The sequence below is a fragment of the Dromiciops gliroides genome, chromosome 2, assembly GCF_019393635.1.
Source record: "Dromiciops gliroides isolate mDroGli1 chromosome 2, mDroGli1.pri, whole genome shotgun sequence".
NCBI classification, from domain to species: domain Eukaryota; kingdom Metazoa; phylum Chordata; class Mammalia; order Microbiotheria; family Microbiotheriidae; genus Dromiciops; species Dromiciops gliroides.
In genome coordinates, this window is record NC_057862.1 from 187,366,801 (window position 1) to 187,388,086 (window position 21,286).

Below are 21,286 nucleotides of genomic sequence, written 5' to 3' on the forward strand. Positions count from 1 at the left end.
ATGACTTGTGTGCTTCCAACTTGCTCTTCATACTACTTCTGCTTTTTACATACACAGCAAGAAAATGGGCACATTGTACTTGGATCCCAGACTTTCTTATTTTCAATACAGTGAAATAGAGCAAGAAAAAACACTGGATGTGATTTTGAATTTTGGCTCTGATTTGCTAGTTATGTGATCATGACAAATCGCAAGCAATTTCTGGGTTTCAATTTATTCAACTTTAAATGGAAATAATAATAACTACTAATGAGAAAAATCACTTGAAGTTTCACAGCCTCAATTTCCTCATCCATAAAATGGAGATAAGACTACTATCTGATAGTTTTGTTTTGTTTGTTGGGGAAAACACATGCAAATCCCCAAGTTCTGTACAAAATGTAGCTTTAGAGAAAGCACAGTGAAGTGGGTGAAAAGTTAGCCTTGAAGTCAAAAGGAGGTGAGGTCAAGTGTCTTCTCTGATGTATACTGGTGTGATGCTGGCCAAGTTACTGAAATCTCCCCAAGCCTAATAGCCTCATTTGTAAAATGGGAAGGAGATAGGGACTGAATCCATGATCACACAGATAAAGAGAATTTCGAGATGAGAAAATGCAGGTTGATATTTCTTTTGCAACTTAGTGCTAGATGACACAGTGGATAGAATTCCAGGCTTGGAGTCAGGAAGATCTGAGTTCAAATCCAGATTCAGACACTTATTAGCTGTGTGACCCTGGGAAAGTCACTTAACCTTGTTTCCCTCGGTTTCTTCATCTATAAAATGAGCTGGAGAAGGAAATGACAGACCATTCCAGTATCTTTACTGAGGAAACCCCAAATGGGGGTCACAAACTGAAAACAATTAAATAACAATGATCAAGCACTCAAGCAATAACATGACATTAGCCACATGGCCAGTAAGAGTCAAAGGCAGGACTTAAATCCAGCTCAAGGCCAACTCTCTAGTCACCATGTCATGATATCTTTCATTTGTGAAATACATATAATACCTGTATTACCCACCTCACAGAGTTGTCTTTAAAAATAGGACAGTGTATGTGAACCAGGGTTGGGGGGATGTTTATTTTGTACATACCTATAATTTGATAGTGTGTGGGACTCCCATTCTGGCCAATTAAACTCTTGCTTTGTCTACTAAAAATCAGCAACTTGTCTTCTTTTCTTTTTTTTAAACTAAGTTTATTGTTTTTGTTTTTGTGTGTGTGTTTGTTTGTTGTTGGTAATGAGGGTTAAGTGACTTGCCCAGGGTCACACAGCTAGTAAGTGTCAAGTGTCTGAGTCTGGTTTTGAACTCAGGTCTCCTGAATCAAGGCCGCTGGATCCATGCTTTATCCACTGTGCCATCTAGCTGCCCCCAACTTGTCTTTCTTTAATTCATGGCTTGGGGAGCTGTCTGGGCAAAAATGATTGTCCCGGGTCATACAGCTAGTATTTTAGCAGAGCTGCACCTAGACCCAGATATGTCATTTCAAGGGGCCTGGTCACTATTCCAGATTATCTCTCGAAGTGATGTATAAAGTTCAACAATTATTTCAGACTGTGCACCCTTAAAAAGGAAGGGGGTTAGGGTCTGGATTTTTAATTTAAAATATAAAAGGAAATAACATGTCCCATCTCTGACAATAGACTGGTAGGGCTGCAAATGTACACAGAGCCTGCAATGCTCCTTGTTGTCCCAGGACCAAAAGGACCCCATCTCCCAGCCCCATCCCAAGCACAAACTTCTATCACAGCAATCACCTTCATTTTTAGATTGTAGAAGCCACCATAATGACAAAATGAATTGAAACTGGCTTTAGACTAGCTATATAGTTGCAGAGATCTAAGATGGAGGTCCTGGCAACAGAGAAGAACAAAGGGGGAGAGAGGAAGCAAAAAATTAGGATGCCTTAGGCCATCAGGTAGAAGGCTGAGAAATTTCTCTGCGTTATAAAATACCCAGCAGTGGATCCTTCCAACGTCCTTTCCCTCTCTCACTGTGGGAGTGTAAGTTTATCTGTCTTTTGCATTAGATTGTAGTCAATCCTTGGGAAAAGACTTCAGAGTATTTGTGTGCGCTATGCGTGTGTGCGCGCGCGCACACCACACACCACACACACACACACACACCAGAGTTCTACAAACCAACTCAGCCAAACCTTCCTGACATGAGTTACTCATGTCATAATTGTGAGGGTCATGGCCGTCACAACAGCCTGGCATGGGAGATTTGAGGCACATTTTAAATTTGTATTCAGATTCTCACATGCCCACCCACAGATTAATTTCTTTGAGGCCCTGGGTCTCTGCTGCCATAAACTAAAATGTAGGATCATTCTCTTGCTATTAAACTTGGTAAGTGCACCTAGAGACTACCTTGATAGGCACATCTAATAAATATTAAAAAATGAATAAGTAAGTAAATGGGAACTGCATGCACACCAGAAAATTAAAGAGGAAGAATTCAGATCAAATCAGGAAATTCTCAGCAGGCTTTTATTGATCAATGAATTAGCCGTCCTCAAGAATATAAAATGGTTGGGCTGAATGATCTAATCAGTCACTATTCCCAAAATAAATAATTAGATATTTAGAAAGGCTTAATTTATTAGCCTATTTGTTCTCAGACTCTCTGATTATTAGCCTATGTTTATTGAGGCCAGACACTTTTGAAAATTGAAAACTGAGATAGCCTACATGAAACCTGTTGTCTCCCCTCAAGAGATAACATAAAAATCTTTACCAAACAAACTATGTCTGGCCTCTTCTTGTCTAGATGTATCACAGGAATCAGATTTCCTAATTTTTATTTTTTTTCTTTTTTTTTTGGCAGAGCAATGAGAGTTAAGTGACTTGCCCAGGGTCACACAGGTTATCAGTGTCAAGTGTTTGAGGCTGGATTTGGAACTCAGGTCCTCCTGAAACCAAGGCTAATGTTTATCTACTGCACCACCTAGCTGCCCTCTCCCCCTAATTTTTTTCTCAGAAGGTTTCATCTCTATGACCACAGGTTTCCTTCTTTCAGGGTGTGTGTGTGTGTGTGTGTGTGTGTGTGTGTGTGTGTGACATACAGAAAACAGGCACTTCTATATATGCCCAGGAAAATAAATGGATGAATTGATAAATGAATGAATGAATGAATATGTAAATAAATAAATGGGCAATTAAATAAACAAACAAATAAATGAGTGGATGGGTCAGTGGATTAATAAATAAATAAATAGAATAGAATTAGACACATTGTTAGACATAACCAATATAGGAATTTGGAGATTTGGGGGTAGGGGTGAGGAAAGATAAAAAAGAGGAAAAAAATAAATGCCTGATAACTGAAAAAAAAAATTTACAGCATTGGACTAGATTATCTTTAAAATTTCTTATAAATATATGATCTTATTCTTCTTAATGCGGAAATAATAATGGACATTGACAATAGAAGTTTATAGTTTTGCATCCATTATTTTCTTTGATTCTCAAAATAAATATAAGATGCAGGTATTTAAAGGTATTGTTAATCCCATTTTAGATATAAGGAAACTGAGCCTCTATCCCTCTATCCCCACCCAAAAAACTCTTAAGTATAACTACTTGCTCAAGGTACCAAAGTGAATTCAATTGTGAGCTCCTTGAGGGTAATGACTGTCTTCTGCCTCCTTTTGTATCCTCAGTGTTTACCACTGTGCCTGGAACATAGTAAGTGATTAATAAAAATGTTGAGCAATGAATGGATTGAATTAAACTCCTTGAAAGCCATGACTGTTTTCTTTTTTCCACTACAACAGTCCCTCATGTATACCATGATCTACTGAAATCTCCTTAAGTGAAGGAACCATGTCTTACTCTTCTTCAGAACACCCACAGAACCTAGCACAATACCTGGATTACAGTAGACACTGTAGATTTTTCTTGGGTGAGCTGGATAGTACCCAGAGGAGGCATCTGAGATAGTGAAGCTTAGCTAGCCCATGGCATATGAGGATCAGCTGAAGAGACTGGGGATCTTTAACTTAGAAAATAGAAGACCATGAAAGTGGAATGGGGCATGAGGGCTTCCTGCCAGTATCTGAGGAGCTGTTATATAAAAAGGATGGATTAGATTTGTTCTGTTTTTGTCCTAGATGGTAGAACCAGGAAAGACAACAGCAACAATAATGGTAACGAGACTCAAATCCTGCTTATACAATTACTAGTTTTGTGACTCTTGGCAACTGAGGCTTTCAGGAACAGTTTTCTCATCTGTAAATGGGGACAATAATATCTGTAATCAAAAAAAATTATATCTATAATCCCTACTTCATAAGGTGGTTGTAAGGTGTAAATATAAATAATTCTCAAGCTTTAAGGTACTACATAAAGTCATGGTTTTTCCTTTATTAATTAGTTCTTCATTGGACAGGGACAATTCATTTCTACGTGGGATAATGCTATGGATCAGTTTTTTTTAAGGGATGTGTGTGTGTGTGTGTGTGTGTGTGTGTGTGTGTGTGTGTGTGTGTAGAGACAGAAAAAGAGAAAGGGAAACAGAGAGGCAGAAACAGAGACAGATTCAGTATTGCCATATATGTATATAACCTCCCAAAACTAAAGTTTTAATGTGTGATATATAGTTAGGGAGATAAAAAGGTAAATGAATGGACAGAGAGACAGAGAAAGAGACAGAGAGAGAGACAGAGAGAGAGACAGAGAGAGAGAGAGAGCGCACACACAGATAACCTCCATTCAAAATCCCTCTCTGATATTTCATCATAGGGTAGAGGTGATGACATGATGCTGGACTTCCTTACCTTATTTTTTTTTGTCTCTTTTAATGAAGATGTCATGAGATATTGAGGAACTATAAGTATTCTTTGTTGTGTCCATTAAGAAGATGATATATGTATTAGTTTCCTTAAAGTCAGCAGGAATAAGGGGAAAAATTTGGACTAGGAATCAGGAAGACCTGCATTTGGATCTTTCCCCCAGATATTCATTTGTTATGTTACCCTGGATAAGTCACTTTATCTCTCTCAGACTCAATTTCTTTATCTACCAAATGGGTAATATAAACAGTAGCTACTTCAAAAGTTGTTGTTAGAACCAAGCAAAATAATATATACATATATATGTTTATATATAAAGTATTTCACAGGCCTTAAAGTACAGTATGCATGCTAACTAATCAACAGATATTTATTAAACTCCCTACTATGTCAGTTATTATTATTAGCTAAAAAATCATAGGGTCATAGATTTTAAATTCATAGGGAACTTAAAGGCCATCTAATCCAGTCCCCTCGTTTTAAAGATTAAAGGGCAAGGGGCAGCTAGGTGGCACAGTGGATAGAGCACCAGCCCTGGAGACAGGAGGACCTGAGTTCAAATCTGACCTCAGACCCTTGACACTTACTAGCTGTGTAACCCTGGACAAGTCATTTAACCCCAGTTGACTCACCAAAAAAAAAAAAGATTAAAGGGCAGTTATGTGGCATAGTGGATAGAGTGCTGGGCCTGGAGCAAGAAGATTCATCCTTCTGAGTTCAAATCTAGCCTCAGACACTTTCTAGTTGAGTGACCCTGGGTAAATCACTTACCCTTGTTTGCCTTAGTTTCCTCATCTGTAAAATGATCTGGAGAAGGAAATGGCCCAATATCTTTGCCCCGCCAAAAAAATGGAGTCATAGTCAGACACAATTAAAAATGACTAAACAACATTTTATAGATGAGAAAACTAGGGTCCAGAATGATTAGAGGATCTGCAGAGTTAAATAAGTAGTGTCAGGATCAGGATTCAAACCAAGATTCTCTGACACTTTATTTTTCTAAGTCATTTACAAAGCCAAGTGAAACCTGCCTATCACTTCTATGACTTTTCTGTATCTCTATTCAAAAAGCCACCTTGTGGCTATATGGCAATTAAACTCATCAAAGGAAAGACAGGAATATTTCTTGAAATGAACTATAAATTGAGGTGATTGAGTTTTGGCTACTAATTTCAAAACAGACCAGGTTGAGTTTTTTTTTTAAGTATACTGAAATTACCATCATTAAATCAAGGGACCCTGAAGGGATCACAATATACCATCTATTCTATTCCCCTGATTCTAGGCGGTACTTCACCTAAATATGAAATCCCTTTGGGAACACTGAGCCATTTTTGGTGAATTTAGTTCTGAGAATCCCCATTAGTTCAAATTGGAATTTCTAATGACACTCAAGGGATATGAACCTAAATGATCCAAGGCCTGAAAAAAAAGGTTTGCATGAACTTCTGCAGACCAAAAACATTAAGTTTCACACAGCTCCAAAGCCAAGCAAAGTCAATGGAATTTTAGGATCTTCCCTAGGATTAATTGGATTTCTCTTCTAATAACCTCCTTGCTCCTCCCCCCACAAATGGGTAAACTGGGATGGAGAATAAATAGTAACTTCTGTGGGAGATGGTCAGTAGGAGTTCGGTAATCATAAACATCTGTTCTGAGATGGCCAGTCTTGACATCAAGATCCATCTTTAAAAGAGGATGTTCCCTCTACTTTCTGTGAACAGTAAGTAGCACATGTAGCAAAAGCTAAAGATATTTTTCCAGTTTTACAGCTAACTATGTTTGTCCAAAACAGCCAGAGTCGGGCGGTGGAATGAAACCAGGGATCAACCTTAGAGAAGTAAGAAACTCAGTGAAATATTTGCTCTATAAAACCTGGACACATATTAGGGGAAAGAAATCTGAATTTTTCTCTTACTAAATTCAGAATATTTTCCAAACAAATTTGAAAATCATAAGGAAATGCAATGGCAAAGCATACCATTTAATTGTTGTCCAGGGGGAGACAGCTTTTGAAAGTTGATGCAGTGAGAAGCTGAAGAGCTTATACAAAAGTTCCTATTATTCTATGAGCAAAGAAACAAGTAGGAAACCTATCAATAACAATGAACCACTCCCACCACCAACAGCTATGGCTATAGCTTACACTATTAGAACATGCACTGAGTTGAACAGAGCCTTTATGCACTTCTGTGTGCTCCTGTGCTCAGGACTGAAGGGCTCTGGGATGGTCATTGGTCCCTGTGATGGCAACACAGAGGGGTGGCTTTGTCAAAGGGGCTGGTCATTGGAACAAGAAGAACCATCATGAATGAATGAACACAATAAAGAGAGAAACCACATCTACTTTCACTCTCTTCTTTCTATCTCCTGAATATGTGACTTGGAATTCCTTTGGACATCCTTTGAGGGAAGAGCACAACCTCTCTCTTCATCCCTGGGCAATTATGATGGTTGCTCATATATAGCAGCAGACAAAGGTGGTGTGTCTCAGTGAGCCTGAGCCCACACTTTGGTCTCCTGGTCATCTCTTCTGTTGTATGTTTCTTTCCCTGAATATAGGTGACCAATAGTGATACTTGGATGACCCATTGTAACACTGGAAACAACTTTATGAATTTAAAGGTTTGAAATTTTCTAGCTATCTCAGTTGGAGTTGACTAACAACAGGAAGATTCTTCTGCAGTGATATACTTCTTTGAGAAGATAGTCACCATGAGAAGGATGAGCCCCAATTGGCCAGAAGATGTGGTGTTTGAGGAAATACCTCAAAAAGCACAGAGCTGAGGTAAAGGTCGATCACCTTGCTCCAATAAGTGTGCCATGGTTATACATTTTATGTATCATATATCAACCTCCTGGACAAGTGAAGTTATGGGTCACTATATCCCACTGTAAGTCTTTGTTAATGCATACTTGTGAGTCTTTTGTGCTTTAAGCCTTTCTTTTTGTGGTGGAGGAAAAATAGTTATATCTGACCTGCCTTCTACATCAAATTCCTTTTTGATCCATTTTGAAGAGTTCTTAGACAAGAACCAAATCTAAGCTTTATGTCATTTTCTCAAGAGCTCCAAGAAACAGGCAAAAAATCCAGAGCCAATAAGAAAAGAGTCTGACTCCTTTCTTTCAAGGTCAAACCCCTCCAGGACTGATCTTAGTCCACATGAGGCTGAAAATGGAGTCTCTTATTGGAAGAAGACATCCCTAGCCTCTGTCCCTGCAGGGGTTCAGTTGTTACATATCCTAACATTCCCATTCTTTAGTCCTATATTTTATTGTTTAACTAAGATATTGTTTTTGTTTTTATTTCAAAATGGAGTGTGTGGGGGGAAAATGAGGGGAATGGGAAGAAATAATGTTTCCTACAAGGAAATTTTAAGGCAAGGCTTGCCAAATAGCATTTCATCTAAAAAGGATTGGAATCTACTTCCAGAGAAAGAACTGGTGCAGTCTGAATGCAGATCAAAGTATACTTTTTTTGCTTTACTTTTCTCAGGTTGGGGGGGTGGTTCTATTTTTTTTCAAACCTGACTAATACAGAAATATATTTTACATGAGTGTACATGTATGACCTATGCCAGACTGCTTACCTTACTAGGCTCATTAAGAAAATTAAGTGGGAGGGGAGAAATGAAGAGAATTTGGTACTCATATTTTTAAATATTAAGAATTTTTACACTATAGAAAACATAAAATAAAATTCATCCCCCTCTCCAAAAAAATAAAAATAATTGGGGGTTAGGGATCAGTGTATTGTAAACTCAATATGAGCAACACACGTATGTATGTATGTATGTACATATGTATGTATGTATTTACACGTGCCTCTGTGTGGTATGTGTAGCAGTGCTATTTATTAAGAAAGACATCAAGACCAAAAGTAGGGAGGTGATATTTGTTCTACACTCTGCCCTGCTGAGACCACATCTTGAAGTTTGAGTTCAATGCTGAACATTACATTTTAGGAAGGAGGATGATAAGTTAGCTGGTTCATAGGCACTCAAATCTACATTCTTTCCAAATGGCCTGCCAAGCTTTGTGACCCAGGGCAAGTCACTTAACCCCTATTTGCCTCAGTTTCCTCATCTGTAAAATGGTGATAATAATAGCAATTCCTTCCAGGATAGTCGTAAGAATCAAATGAAATAATTATGAAGCATTTAGCGCAGTAATACATGAATGTACCTATTATTATTACTTATCACCCTCATCACCCTCATCATCATCCAGAAAAAGGCAACAACCAGTTAGATGGAGAACCCCAAGATCCTGACGTACGGGGAATTTTTATTTTAAGAAAACCACAAAACTTAAGTTGGTTTCATTATTGCCCAATTACATTTAGTAACACTTTGGGTTCACAAAGTGTTTTTGCAACCTTAAATTGTTTTATTGTAGGTAAGTATAAAGACTTGCTAGTTACTAAGTATTTCACCAGGTCAGCCTCTCATTAGTCAGTACAGGGTGCACGGTCATTCAAATATACATTCTTTCCAAATGGCCTGTCATAAATTATTCTTGGCCTCAAGGAAATCCCATTCTAGGTTTCTGACCAGCAAAATCCCTAGAATCCTTTCTCTGAGATCTATTGCCTTGAAAATTTGGAAATAGGCATATCTCATCACTTCCAAGTCAGGAGGTTGAGGTCATCTCTGTGGTAGGTTAAAATGCAGACTCTTCCGTTTGGCATTTAAAACCTTCCATGGTCTGGCTCCAGCTTACCTTTCCAGAGTTCACATCATTCCCTTTCATACACTCTACATTGCAATCTAACTGGCCTATTTGCAGTTCCCTGAACTCCATATTTCATTCTCTCCTCCCTTCCCCCATCAATGCCTTGAAACAGGCTGTCCCCAAGGCACCCTATGATCTATTCCCTCCTCAAGTCTGCCTCTTAGAATCCTTAGCTTCCTCATATGTTCAACCCAAGTGCCGCCTCATATGAGAAGCCTTTTTTGATCCTTTGCTTTTTTCCCCTTTCCTTTTAATGTTCAGTCTTCCTTCTCAAATTATATCATATTTGTTTATCAATTTAAATATTATTTACTCTCCACCACCACCCCATACCTGACACAAGATGCTAAAATCCTAGACAAATCGCTTAACCTCTCAGCGCTCCAGGTAAGCTGCCACCTGTATTTGCAAAGGAATTTTCCTCACTGGGCTTTTCTCTACAAACACAAAAATCACAGCTCCAATCCAGAAAAAAAATCCCCATAATAGAATATAAGCTTCTTGAGGTCAAGGACTACCTTCATTTTGTCATTATATTCACAGTGCCTAGAACATAGCAGGCACTTGAGGAAGGGGGGGGGAAAGGCTGTAAAACTAAACCAAAACGAAAAGAAAAGAAAAAATCATGCATTTTTGAGAAAGAAGTTCCTGGTAAAGTGCTTCACACTATAATCTAGAACAAACCGTCAGTGCTTCTTACTGATAGGTAATCCAAACCTTGTACCATGCTACTTTCTGTCTTTTCCAGATGGGAAGCACCTAAAGGAAAGGATGCTATTCATGTAACTGTTTTTTATAACACCCAGTACCATAGGACCTTATATAACAGTTCCTTTAATCAACATTCTTAGTTGTGATGCCAAAGCCTAGAAGGGGTAGTGATCTGCTCTGGTGGAGAGAGCGCCCTTATTTACAAATATAAGAATATAAGAATATCTTATAATATTCTTATATCTTATCAAATATAAGAATATCTTAGAGTAATAGATTTAGAATTGGAAGAGACCTCAAAGATCATTTAATCAAACACCCTCATATTATAGCTGAGGAAAATGAAACCCAGACAAGCAGGAGTGATTTTCCCAAGACCAACTAGCTAGTAAGCAGCAGATCTGGATTTGAATCCTGGTCATCCTACTACCAATCCAGTGTGTCAATCCACTACACCATCATAAAGCCATTGAGGTGTTAGAAATACTAATAATGGGGGGTGGGGAGCAGCTACGTGGCCCAGTACATAAAGCAACAGCCCTGGATTCAGGAGGACCTGAGTTCAAATCTGGCCTCAGACACTTGACACTTACTAGCTGTGTGACCCTGGGCAAGTCACTTAACCCTTATTGCCCCACAAAAAAAAAATACTAATAATGGAAGAAAATGTTTATTTTATCCTGGCAAAACAAATCTTCCCTTTTTCTAGAGTGAAACACTGACTTTCAGAGTCTATTCCCCATCATAGATCATAAAAGTGGAGAGTGTCCTCCAATAACCAGAGACCTCCATTAACCTTAGGTCACTGTAGGGAAACTTTCATTCCAGAAATTCAAATTGTTTTAGAAAATGTGTCAGTTATTATAGCAACACCACGAGACTCTAAATATTCTAATTCATTATCACAATGCCTCGGTGAAGTATTTTTGCTTAGGAGTTCTTTTTATGTGTGTTATGAACCCCTTTGGCAAGCTTTAGAAACTATGGACCCCTTTTCAAAATAAAGTTTTTAAATGAATCAATAAAATATGTTATAATTCATTATGAATGGAGGAATGCTTGAAGATCCACAAACACAGATTAAACATGTACTGTGTACCAGGCATTTTGGCAAGACCAGGGGATCAAGAGACAAAAAGGACATAGCCCTACCCTCAAGGATTTTCTATTCTAAAAGGGAGACTTTCTCTAGAAAGAAACAAATAAATTGACTGTCTCAGTTCACCAAATAGAAAATAGAAAGAGAACTAAGTAAGCAAGTAAAAAAGAAATTAAGTAGAGAGGAGTACTTTACAAATACTATCTCATTTCATCCTCACAACAACCCTGGGAGGTATTATTATTTTTATCACCATTTGACAGATGAGGAAATGGAGGCAGAAGTTAAGTGACTTGACCAGGGTCACAAAGCTAATAAGTGTCTGAGACTGGATTGTAACTCCGGACTGCCTGACTCCACATCCAGCATTCTAAAAATGCTGTTTAAATCTATATACTTGGAAACCTAACCATTATTTTCCATAGTTTAAATTTTTGTTAATTTATTGCTTTGAAACCTAAGTCCTTTAAAATGGGCTCTTTAATACATAAAGCTTAAATCTTTATTGGAAACTTCTCTTGAAAACTGTCTACCTGCTTTGTATGTGCTCAATATTCATAAAACTATCCTTCCTGAAATTTGGGTAAAAACTAAAATAAAAATATTGCTTTCATATATGATAACTTAAGGAAAATCTGTCTTATTACATTTATCACAGAAAAACATAATTGTCTGGGGTTGGATTTGACTGAAGTCTTTTGATTCTAAGTCTAGTACTCTGTCCATTGTGCCAAGAAGTTGGAATTTATTAAGCATCTTCCTCTGTTTTGTTGTTCAGTTGTGTTCGACTCCATGACCCTATGGACCCAACACACCAATGCTGTCCATTTTTTTCTTGGCAAAGATACTGGTCATTTCCTTTTCCAGGGGATCCTTTTGTCAGTCAGTCAGAGGTTAAGTGATTTACCCAGGATCACACAGATAGGAAGTGTCTAAAGCTGGATTTGAACTCAGCTCTTCCTGATTCCAGGCTCAGCATTCTATCCACTAAGCCACTAGGTACCTTGTGAAGCTAGCTCCTATTCCATCTCCCTATTTCAAAAATTCATTTAATATATTGTCCTCAGATAGAGAACATGTCAAATATTAAAGTGATAAGAACAGATACTACCCTTGATCTCAGCCAAAAAGGCCAATAACCTTTGGACAAGGCTTAATTCAAGGCTAGATAATGTTGTTCTATATTATAGCTGATTCGGAGGAGATGCTGAAGTGTGGTAGAACTATTTTAATGCTATTTCAGGGGGGCGGCTAGGTGGCACAGTGGTTAAAACACTGGCACTGGATTCAGTAACCTAACCATTCATTCCATATTAAAACATTCTATGAATCTCTTGCTTTTTAATCTAAAGTAAGTTCTTTAACTGAGATCTTCAATACACAAAGTTTAAATTTTTATTAGAAACTTCTCTGAAGAGTGGGAAGGGAGGGAGGGGGAGGAAGGGGAGGAAGAGAAGTTGTAACACAAAGTTTTAAAAAATTGATGTCAAATTTTGTTTTTTATATCTATTTTGGAAAATAAAATTTTAAATGAGACCAAAAAAAGAAATTTCTCTGAAATTGCATATCTGCCATATATATGCTCAATATTCACAAAACTGTCCTTCCTAAAAGGTAGGTGAAAGAATCAATAGTATTGCCTCTAAGAGTTGGATAACCAGGAAAAATCTACCTTGGATAAATACATCTCCCACATACAACTGTACTTTTCTGTGTGATTGCAGTAGGAGCAGCATTCTCAATGAATGTGGGTTGAAGGTTTTGTTTTCTTTAGTATTGTCATTCTATTGTCCATGGACACGTTTTCTTTCAGTGGCCCTAAATGGGAAACAGTTGAAAGACTACGTAAAAAAATAAACTTACCCAGGCAATGTTTAAAAAGCTGTTTCTAGAAAACGGTCAAAGTTGCTAGGCTCTTAGATCTTCATTTATTTGCACCATCTGGAAGTGCAGGGGTTTTTGCTGCCATAAAGTGATTCTCCTTTTCCATCAATAATCTTTCATTTCAAGCATGGCCAGTTGGCATATGAGTATGAGGCCTGAGACCCATCCTTTTGGGTAGCTAGTGGTGTAGGCCAGGACAAAGTAGATTTGCCTCCATTGTCAAAAGAAATGAGAATCCAGGAAGCAGCATGGGTTCAAAGAGTTACCTCCTAACACACCTTGTACTTTGCTTCCTAATCTTGAGCATATCAATTTAGCTTTTAAACGCTGTCACCAGCAGCTTCACTCATCTTAACCTTAGGACACACCAGTAACTCCCAATCACACAGATATCTCATCTCATCCTTTCCTTCCAATTTACTTCTTCTCAGTCCTCTGTGAACACTGCCTCATTTATCTTTGGCAAAAATTACTATCTCTCATCTCAACATGAGAAGTTTCCCTATTACTGAGGGTGCAATGAATAGATACCCAGACCTAGAGTCAGGAAGACATGCATTCCAATCCTAACTCAGACACAAGGCAAATCATTTAACCTCTCTAATCCTCAGTTTCCTCATCTGTAAAATGAGACAATAATAGTCCCTATTTCATAGGGTTGTTGTGAGAATCAAATAAAACATATGTTATATTTGTAAACCTTGAAATGATCAGTGTTGGTTTTGTTTAGTCATTCTAGTTATGCCTGACTTTTCGTGACCCATTTGGGGTTTTCTTAGCAAAGATACTGGAGTGGCTTTGACATTTCCTTCTCTGGCTCATTTTATAGATGAGGAAACTGGGTCAAACAGGGTTAAGTGAATCGCCCAGAATCACAGAGCTAGTAAGTGTCTGAGGCCAGATTTGAACTCAGGAATATGTCTTCTGACTCCAGGTCCTGTGCTCTCTCCACTGTGCCACCTAGCAGCCGAAATAATACATAAATAATAGCTATTAATGACTGGCATGACCTTGTAAAGCCTCTGAGAGCCCATGGCATTTCTAAAAGCTTTTGTGGGGGGGAGTAGAATTGGTGTTCCACTCATACATTTCCTTATATAATAAACCTTTTGGGATCAAAATAGAGCTACCTTGTACTAAACTCTAGTCTATTAGGAATAGGAGTTTTTTGGAGTTTTTGTTTTTTCTTTAATCTCTGGTGAGATCCCAAAACATTGGCAATGTTTTCCACCAAATTTTAAAAGAGCTCTTCCTTGTCCTTAGGGATGGGTATAAAAGTTGCCGCTGGATTTTAAAAGAATAAGGATATCTTCTGCTAGAGAAATAATTTATCTTTTTTTTTTCTTAATAGTATTTTATCTTTTCCAGTTACATGTAAGGATAGTTTTCAACATTCATTTTTATAAGATTTTGAGTTTCAAAGTTTTTTCCTTCCCTCCCTCCTCTCCAAGGTGGCCAGCAATCTAACATAGGCAATATATGCATAATACCCTTAAACATATTTCCACATTAGTCATGCTATGAAAGAAGAATCAGAACAAAAGGGAGAAACCTCAAGAAAAGAAAAAAAGAAAAAGAAAAAATAGTATGGTTCAATCTGCATTCAGTATCCACAGTTATTTTTCTGGATGTGGAGAGTATTTCCCATCATGAGTCCTTTGGAAATGTCTTGGATCATTGTATTACTGAGAAAAGCAAAGTCTATTACAGCTGATCATCATACAATGTCGCTTTACTGTGTACAATGTTCTCCTGTTTCTGCTCACTTCACTCACCATCAGTCCATTTAAGTCTTTCCAGGTTTTTCTGAAATCTTCCTGCTAATCATTTCTTATAACATAACAGTATTCCATTACATTCACATACCGCAACTTGTGAGCCATTCCCAATTGATGGAATTCCCTCATTTTCCAATTCTTTGCTGCTACTATAAATAGCTACTATAAATATTTTTGGTATATGTGGGTCATTTCCCTTTTTTATGATCTCTTTAGTATATAGACCTAGTAGCAGTATTAATAATTATCTTATAGGAGAATTTTCTTAATCTATGATCTATGACAAGGATTCTTAACCTGAGGTCCACAAACTTAAGTTTTTATTAAAATATGCTTAAGAATTGATTTTTATTGATTTTATGCATTTAAAAAACATTGTTCTAAGAAAGTCTTCACAGGTTTCATCAGACTGCCCAAGGGATCCAGAATACAAAAGAAGTTTAAGAGATCACAGTCTGTGACAAAAAACAGACATCTCTTCCAAAGTATGTGATGTTGATTTCAGCAGTTGAAAGAAGAGGAGACCAAAAAGAATCAAGGAAGTTCCTTACTACTCTAGCCCCTTTTCATGCATTTATCACACACACACACACACACACACACACACACACACACACACACACACACACACACACACACCTCCATCCCCTTCTGTTACAGACTTGGTTAGAAGTGTCATCAAAAGATGTCATGACTTTCATCACTTTGGATATATGCCTTACTCCTAAGATGAGTTAGGAAAAATATAAATTAATATATTAACAGTTAAGTCACCCTTATCTTATTTGTGGTGTTAGATGACTCATATACTGTCTTTCCCATTTTCCACCTATATGACTTTGAATAAGTTGCCCAATCAATCAATAATTATTAGCAAACCCTACTATGTATTAGACACTATTCTAGAGGCTCAGGATAAAAATGAGATTTTTTTATTTAATTTTTATTTTTTAAATTTATGGAATAAAACAAGTATTTTCCATAATACAGTATAATAAAAAGATGATTGCACATACAACTTGATATTCCTTTTAAACATATAACAAAGTTATCCTGGAAATTTCCTATTTTTTCTTCCTTCTCCTCCCCCACCCTAGAGATAGCTATCTTGACATACAAATAGGTGTATATATGTGTAAAATTATTCTATACATACCTCTATTTATCAGTTCTTTCTCTGGATGCAAAGAGCATCTTTCTTTGTATGTCTTTTATAGTTAATGTGGGTATTTATAATAGTCAAATGACTCATTCACTCAAAGTCATTCTTAAAACAATATCGCTACTACTATACACAATGTTCTCTTGGTTCTGTCCATTTCACTCTTCATTATTTTGTGCAAGTCTTTCTACATTTTTTAAGATCATTTAGCTCATCATTTCTTACAGTAGAGTAGTATTCCATTACAATAATATACCACAACTTGTTTAGCCATTTCCCAATTGATGGGCAGCCCTGCAGTTTCTAATTCTTTGCCACTACAAAGAGAGTTACTATAAACATTTTAGAACATATGGGTTCTTTTCCTTTTTCTCTAATCATGTTTGAAAATAGTAATGGTGTTACTGGATCAAAGAATATAGGCAGTTTGATAACTCTCTGAGCATAATTCCAGATTGCTCTCCAAAATCATTGGATCAGTTTGCAATTCCACTAAGGATGAATTAGTGTCCCAATTTTTCCACATCCCCTCCAACATTTGTTGCTTTTCCCTTCAATCATTTTAGATGATCTTGACCCTCAAGAAGCTTGTATTCTGTTATAAAAGATAGGAGCAGGGAAGGAGTATCTGTTTCCTCATCTGCAAAATAAAGGATATGGAATATCTCTCTAAGCTCCCTTTCTGGCTCTAAATCTGCAATTCTATGAAAATTTGATTACATTTTTTAATTTCTAAGTTAAGAACTACAGAGTCTGTGGAGTTGGGTGGGGAGAAAATAATGTTTTCACTTCAATATAATTGGTTTCCTTTGTAATCCTATATGTATTTTACTATAGTGATCCAAATTATGTGGAAAGAAGCACCTCTGTAATGAAGGGGGAAGCTTGGAAACAAGTATTTATTAAGCAACTACTGTGTACCAGATGCTGTGCTAAGTGTTTTGCAAAAAAAAATATATATATATATATATTTCATTTGATCCTCTCAACATCCTTGGGATGTAGGAATGATGTCCAAGAAAACTGAGGAGGGTAGAGGTTAAGTGGCTTGTCTAGGGTTACACAGCTAGTAAGTCTGAGGCCAGATGTGTACTCAAGTCTTTCTGATACCAGATCTAGCCCTCTATCCACTGTACCACTTTTCTACTGCCTTTGGATTAGAATAATTTTGAACCTATTTTTTTCTCAAATGTTATACCGGGAAAGGAACCATGTTCAGCAGGGACTTAAAAGATAAGTAAAACTGCTGGATTAATGATATTACTGATTTCACACTGCAAGAAACTGATCTATTTTTAAATGCCTACTCTAGTAAAGTATGTCAAATTATTTTGGATAGATGTGACCCTTTCTCTGTTCAACCCTCAATACAACAGAATTTATGCAGTATTAACTAGACTTTAACCATGCTGTTAAATGCTCTGTGTTGTACTTTATAAATGTCCACTCCACCCTCAAACCCCTAATTATATGCTTAAAGAATTTATGCAGAATAAGCAAAATGATGGATGTTGTACATAATACGCAAGCAGCAAGAGGTATGGGCTATAAAGTAATGATATTACATTTCTATTTGGCTTGTGGATTCCATTTCTTTGCTTTATAGTAAAACATATATAACCTTTTTTATGATATGGATCTTTTTGGCAATTTGGTATAGCCTATGGACCCCTTTTCAGAACCATGTGTTACAATGCATAAAATAAAATTGCCAACAAGCATCTATTTGGGAATCCCACTACATGCCAGGCACTGCAGTAAAATACATAGGATTACAAAGGAAACCAGTTATATTAATAGGGCTTAAGGAATACCCATTGACATTCTCTCTCTTTGAAATGCCTGGCTTTGAGTAAGGCAACTTTATGGACAAGTTCAAGGAGTGTAGACCACAAATATTTTTCTCACCTTCCATGGTTTGCACTGGCTTCAGCTCTGTGGGTTTTGGTAGCCTCTGCCAAGTCTCTTCACTGCTCTCAGAGATTGCTGAAAAAAGATCCAAGGCAAGGTCTCCACTGTGTTGACTGAGTCCTGTATAGATGATTTGCAGAAAGATGAACACTCATACTGAATGAAAAAGCACAGGACCCAGATGCTGGAGGCAGAATTTTAACCCAAGTCATTGGAGTGTTGTTAATTATGCACTGCTTTGCCATGGATGATGATAGCAACAGGTTGTGGTATGCACCAAACTGTTGAGATCATGTACCCACTGCTGTTTTTACCATGGATAGTTCTTGGGGTCCACCAGCAGGCACTACCATGCAAGTGTTCTTGTAGATTGATCTGTTTTTATGTTATGATGATTTCTGTCAGACTTCGATAGACTCTACTTATGAAATGATACCAGAGGGCAACCAGAGGGCAACCAGGTGGCACGGTAGATGGAGCATAGGGCCTGGAGTCAAGGAAGGCTCTTCTTCCTGAGTTCAAATCTGGCCTTGAACACGTGCTAGCTGTGTGACCCTGGGCAAGTCACTCAACCCTGTTTGCATCATTTTCCTCATCTGTCAAATGAGCTGGAGAAGGAAATGGCAAAGCACTCCAGTATCATTTCCAAGAAAACCCCAAATGGATGATAGAGTGTTGGACAAGACTGAACAACAACAGAAATTATAGCAGAATGGTGGTAGTTGGGGTAGGGGATTGATCAAGTATTCTCTGTTATTCTCAACTCCTTGTAAGTCTCTCTCCTGAGCTGGAAATTGAATCTGGGGAGCTGCCACTGATCCTTTCACCACCCAGAGGACACAGGAGAAAACAAGGTCCCAGGGGAGCATGAATTAGTACCTCTCCTGCCATAGCCACTCTTACACAGCTGTGTTCCACCAAGAAATTCTCTCTAAGCTCCCCACTGAGGTGTTTAAGAGCAGGCTTACTTGCTGGACTAAGATCTTGCTTGATTAAAATTTCTACAAGTATATTCCAAAACCTTTACTTCATAATGTATTCTAAGTGACAGGTTAGCTACTGTCTTTATATCCAGCCTAATTAATTCAAATCAAGCTATCAAGACTGGCATGCAAGTCCACTTTTTTTTTACACCCCAGCTAACAAGAAGAATAATTGTCCCCTAGTACCTAGTGACATGTTCCATTTACATGTTCCTACTTGCTAAGATCTCAAAGCACCAGGAAAGCCGAGTTCATTCGTGGGTTAGCACTGGAAAGGAAGTGGATGATGTGATGTTAGCTCATGGGATGAAAGCAATTTTCCTAGGTCACAAAGAGAGCCAGGGGCAGACCTAGAAGGAAGGTTAATATTTTCTGAGTTTCAGGGCTAGATCTGTCCTCAGGGCCATGAAGAGCCCAAGGCCATCCCTTGGGACAAATTTACATGGTATGCCCCATCCTTTCTCCCCACCCCCAGCATTTTTATATAGAAGATAGCTAGTTAAGATGATGATCAATGATAGTCTGGAAGGGGAAAAGAAGTGATTTTTTAAAAGCAATATACTAGTTAAAGGGCTTGAAGGAGTAGAAAAGAGTAATATCAGCAACATTGTTTGGCAAAGATTTAAGAGGGGCAGAAATAATGTATGTGTATAGGAGTATACACACATATATGTACATATGTCTATACAATCATACACACATGCATATGCAGTGATAAGCTGATAAATGTTTAACAATTGACTCTCCAAACAACAGCAAAAAAGTATTCATGACACACTTTGAGTTTACTCTGTATTCTTAATATTTTTATGTCACTTCCCAAAGTCTAGACAATGAATAATACAACAAATCAAGCCTGGATTTGTAGCATTTGCTGATTTCTAAAGTATAAATGCTCATACTAAAAAATTTAACAATTGGCTCTAATTTACCAGTATTTTTTTTAAAACACTAGCTGGTAGATTTAACTCTCAGAATCATCTGGTTCCCACAACAGTCCAAGAATACCCCAAAGTACAATGGGGACAAATAGGATCATAGGATTATAAATTTAGAGTCTGATAAGTACCATATCTTAAGACTCTTTTAAGTCAGCTAGATGAAGTTGTTGATAGAGCACTGGACCTGGAGTTAGGGAGACCTGAGTTCAAATATTGCCTCAGACACTTACTAGCTGCATGCCCTTGAGCATATCACTTAACTTCTGTTTGTCTCCATTTTCTCAACCATACAATAGGAATAATAAAATCTCCTACCACCCTGAGATATTGTGAGGATCAAATGATATAATGTATGGAAAGCACTTAGCTTAGTACTTGCATATAATAGGTGCCACATAAATGTTGGCTAGTAAGATGATGGTGATGATGATGATAGCTGGCTAATATTAATAATTCACATTTACAAAGCATTTTAAGGATTATAATCAATACACAAGCACTTAATAAGCACCTACTATGTGCCAAGCACTGGGGACACAAAGACCAAAATGATAGTCCTTGCCCTCTAGAAACTTACATTCTTGTGAAATATCTAGCGGTAAGTATTAGTATATTAGTTTTATAGATAAGGAAAGTGAGGCCTAGAGGATATGCGGGCTAGGATCATGGGACCATGGATTTAGATTTGGCAGTAAACTTAGAAGCCATCTAGCCCAACTCACTTATTGTACGGATGAAGAAACTGAAGCTCAGGAATCCTACGTGATTCATCTAAGTTTCTTATTAAAATGGAGTTAATTTTCATCTTGGTTACAAGAAAGTCATTCAGTGCCAACCATACTCAAATCAAACTATGTGTAGCTAATCCTTTTTATCAGTATGAATTTTCTGATGCTGAAAAACGTTTGTATTTTGTTCTAAAACATTCCCCCCTGAACAGCATAGTAAAGGCTTTTATCTAGCACAATTCTAATGTTGATCAACATCTAATAGATGCTAACAGAGTCTTTTCCCACACTCATTAAATTTCCAAGACCCAGTACAATGTCAGAACGGGGATATGAACCCAGGTCTTCTGCCTCCAAATCCAGTCTCTATCCACTATATCAGTGGTGTCAAACTCAAATAAAAATAGGGACCACTAAACACTACAAAGATCCCAGCCGACCACCAATGATGTAGAAAACCACATATTAACTCTCTCTGCCTCTCTGGGTCTCTCTGCCTCTGTTTTCTCTCTGTCTCTCTCTGTCTCTTTCTCTGTATCTCTGTTTCTGTCTCTCTCTGTGTCTCTGTCTCTATGTC

At 37.6% G+C, this 21,286-nt stretch overlaps 1 non-coding gene across 1 annotated transcript; it reads right to left on the reverse strand.

The window, feature by feature from the left end:
* Nucleotides 1-12,266: 12,266 nt before the first annotated feature.
* LOC122745151 lies at nt 12,267-12,466 on the reverse strand. Its single transcript, XR_006355428.1, has one exon. It is a non-coding gene; the product is annotated as a U2 spliceosomal RNA (small nuclear RNA).
* Nucleotides 12,467-21,286: the final 8,820 nt, after the last annotated feature.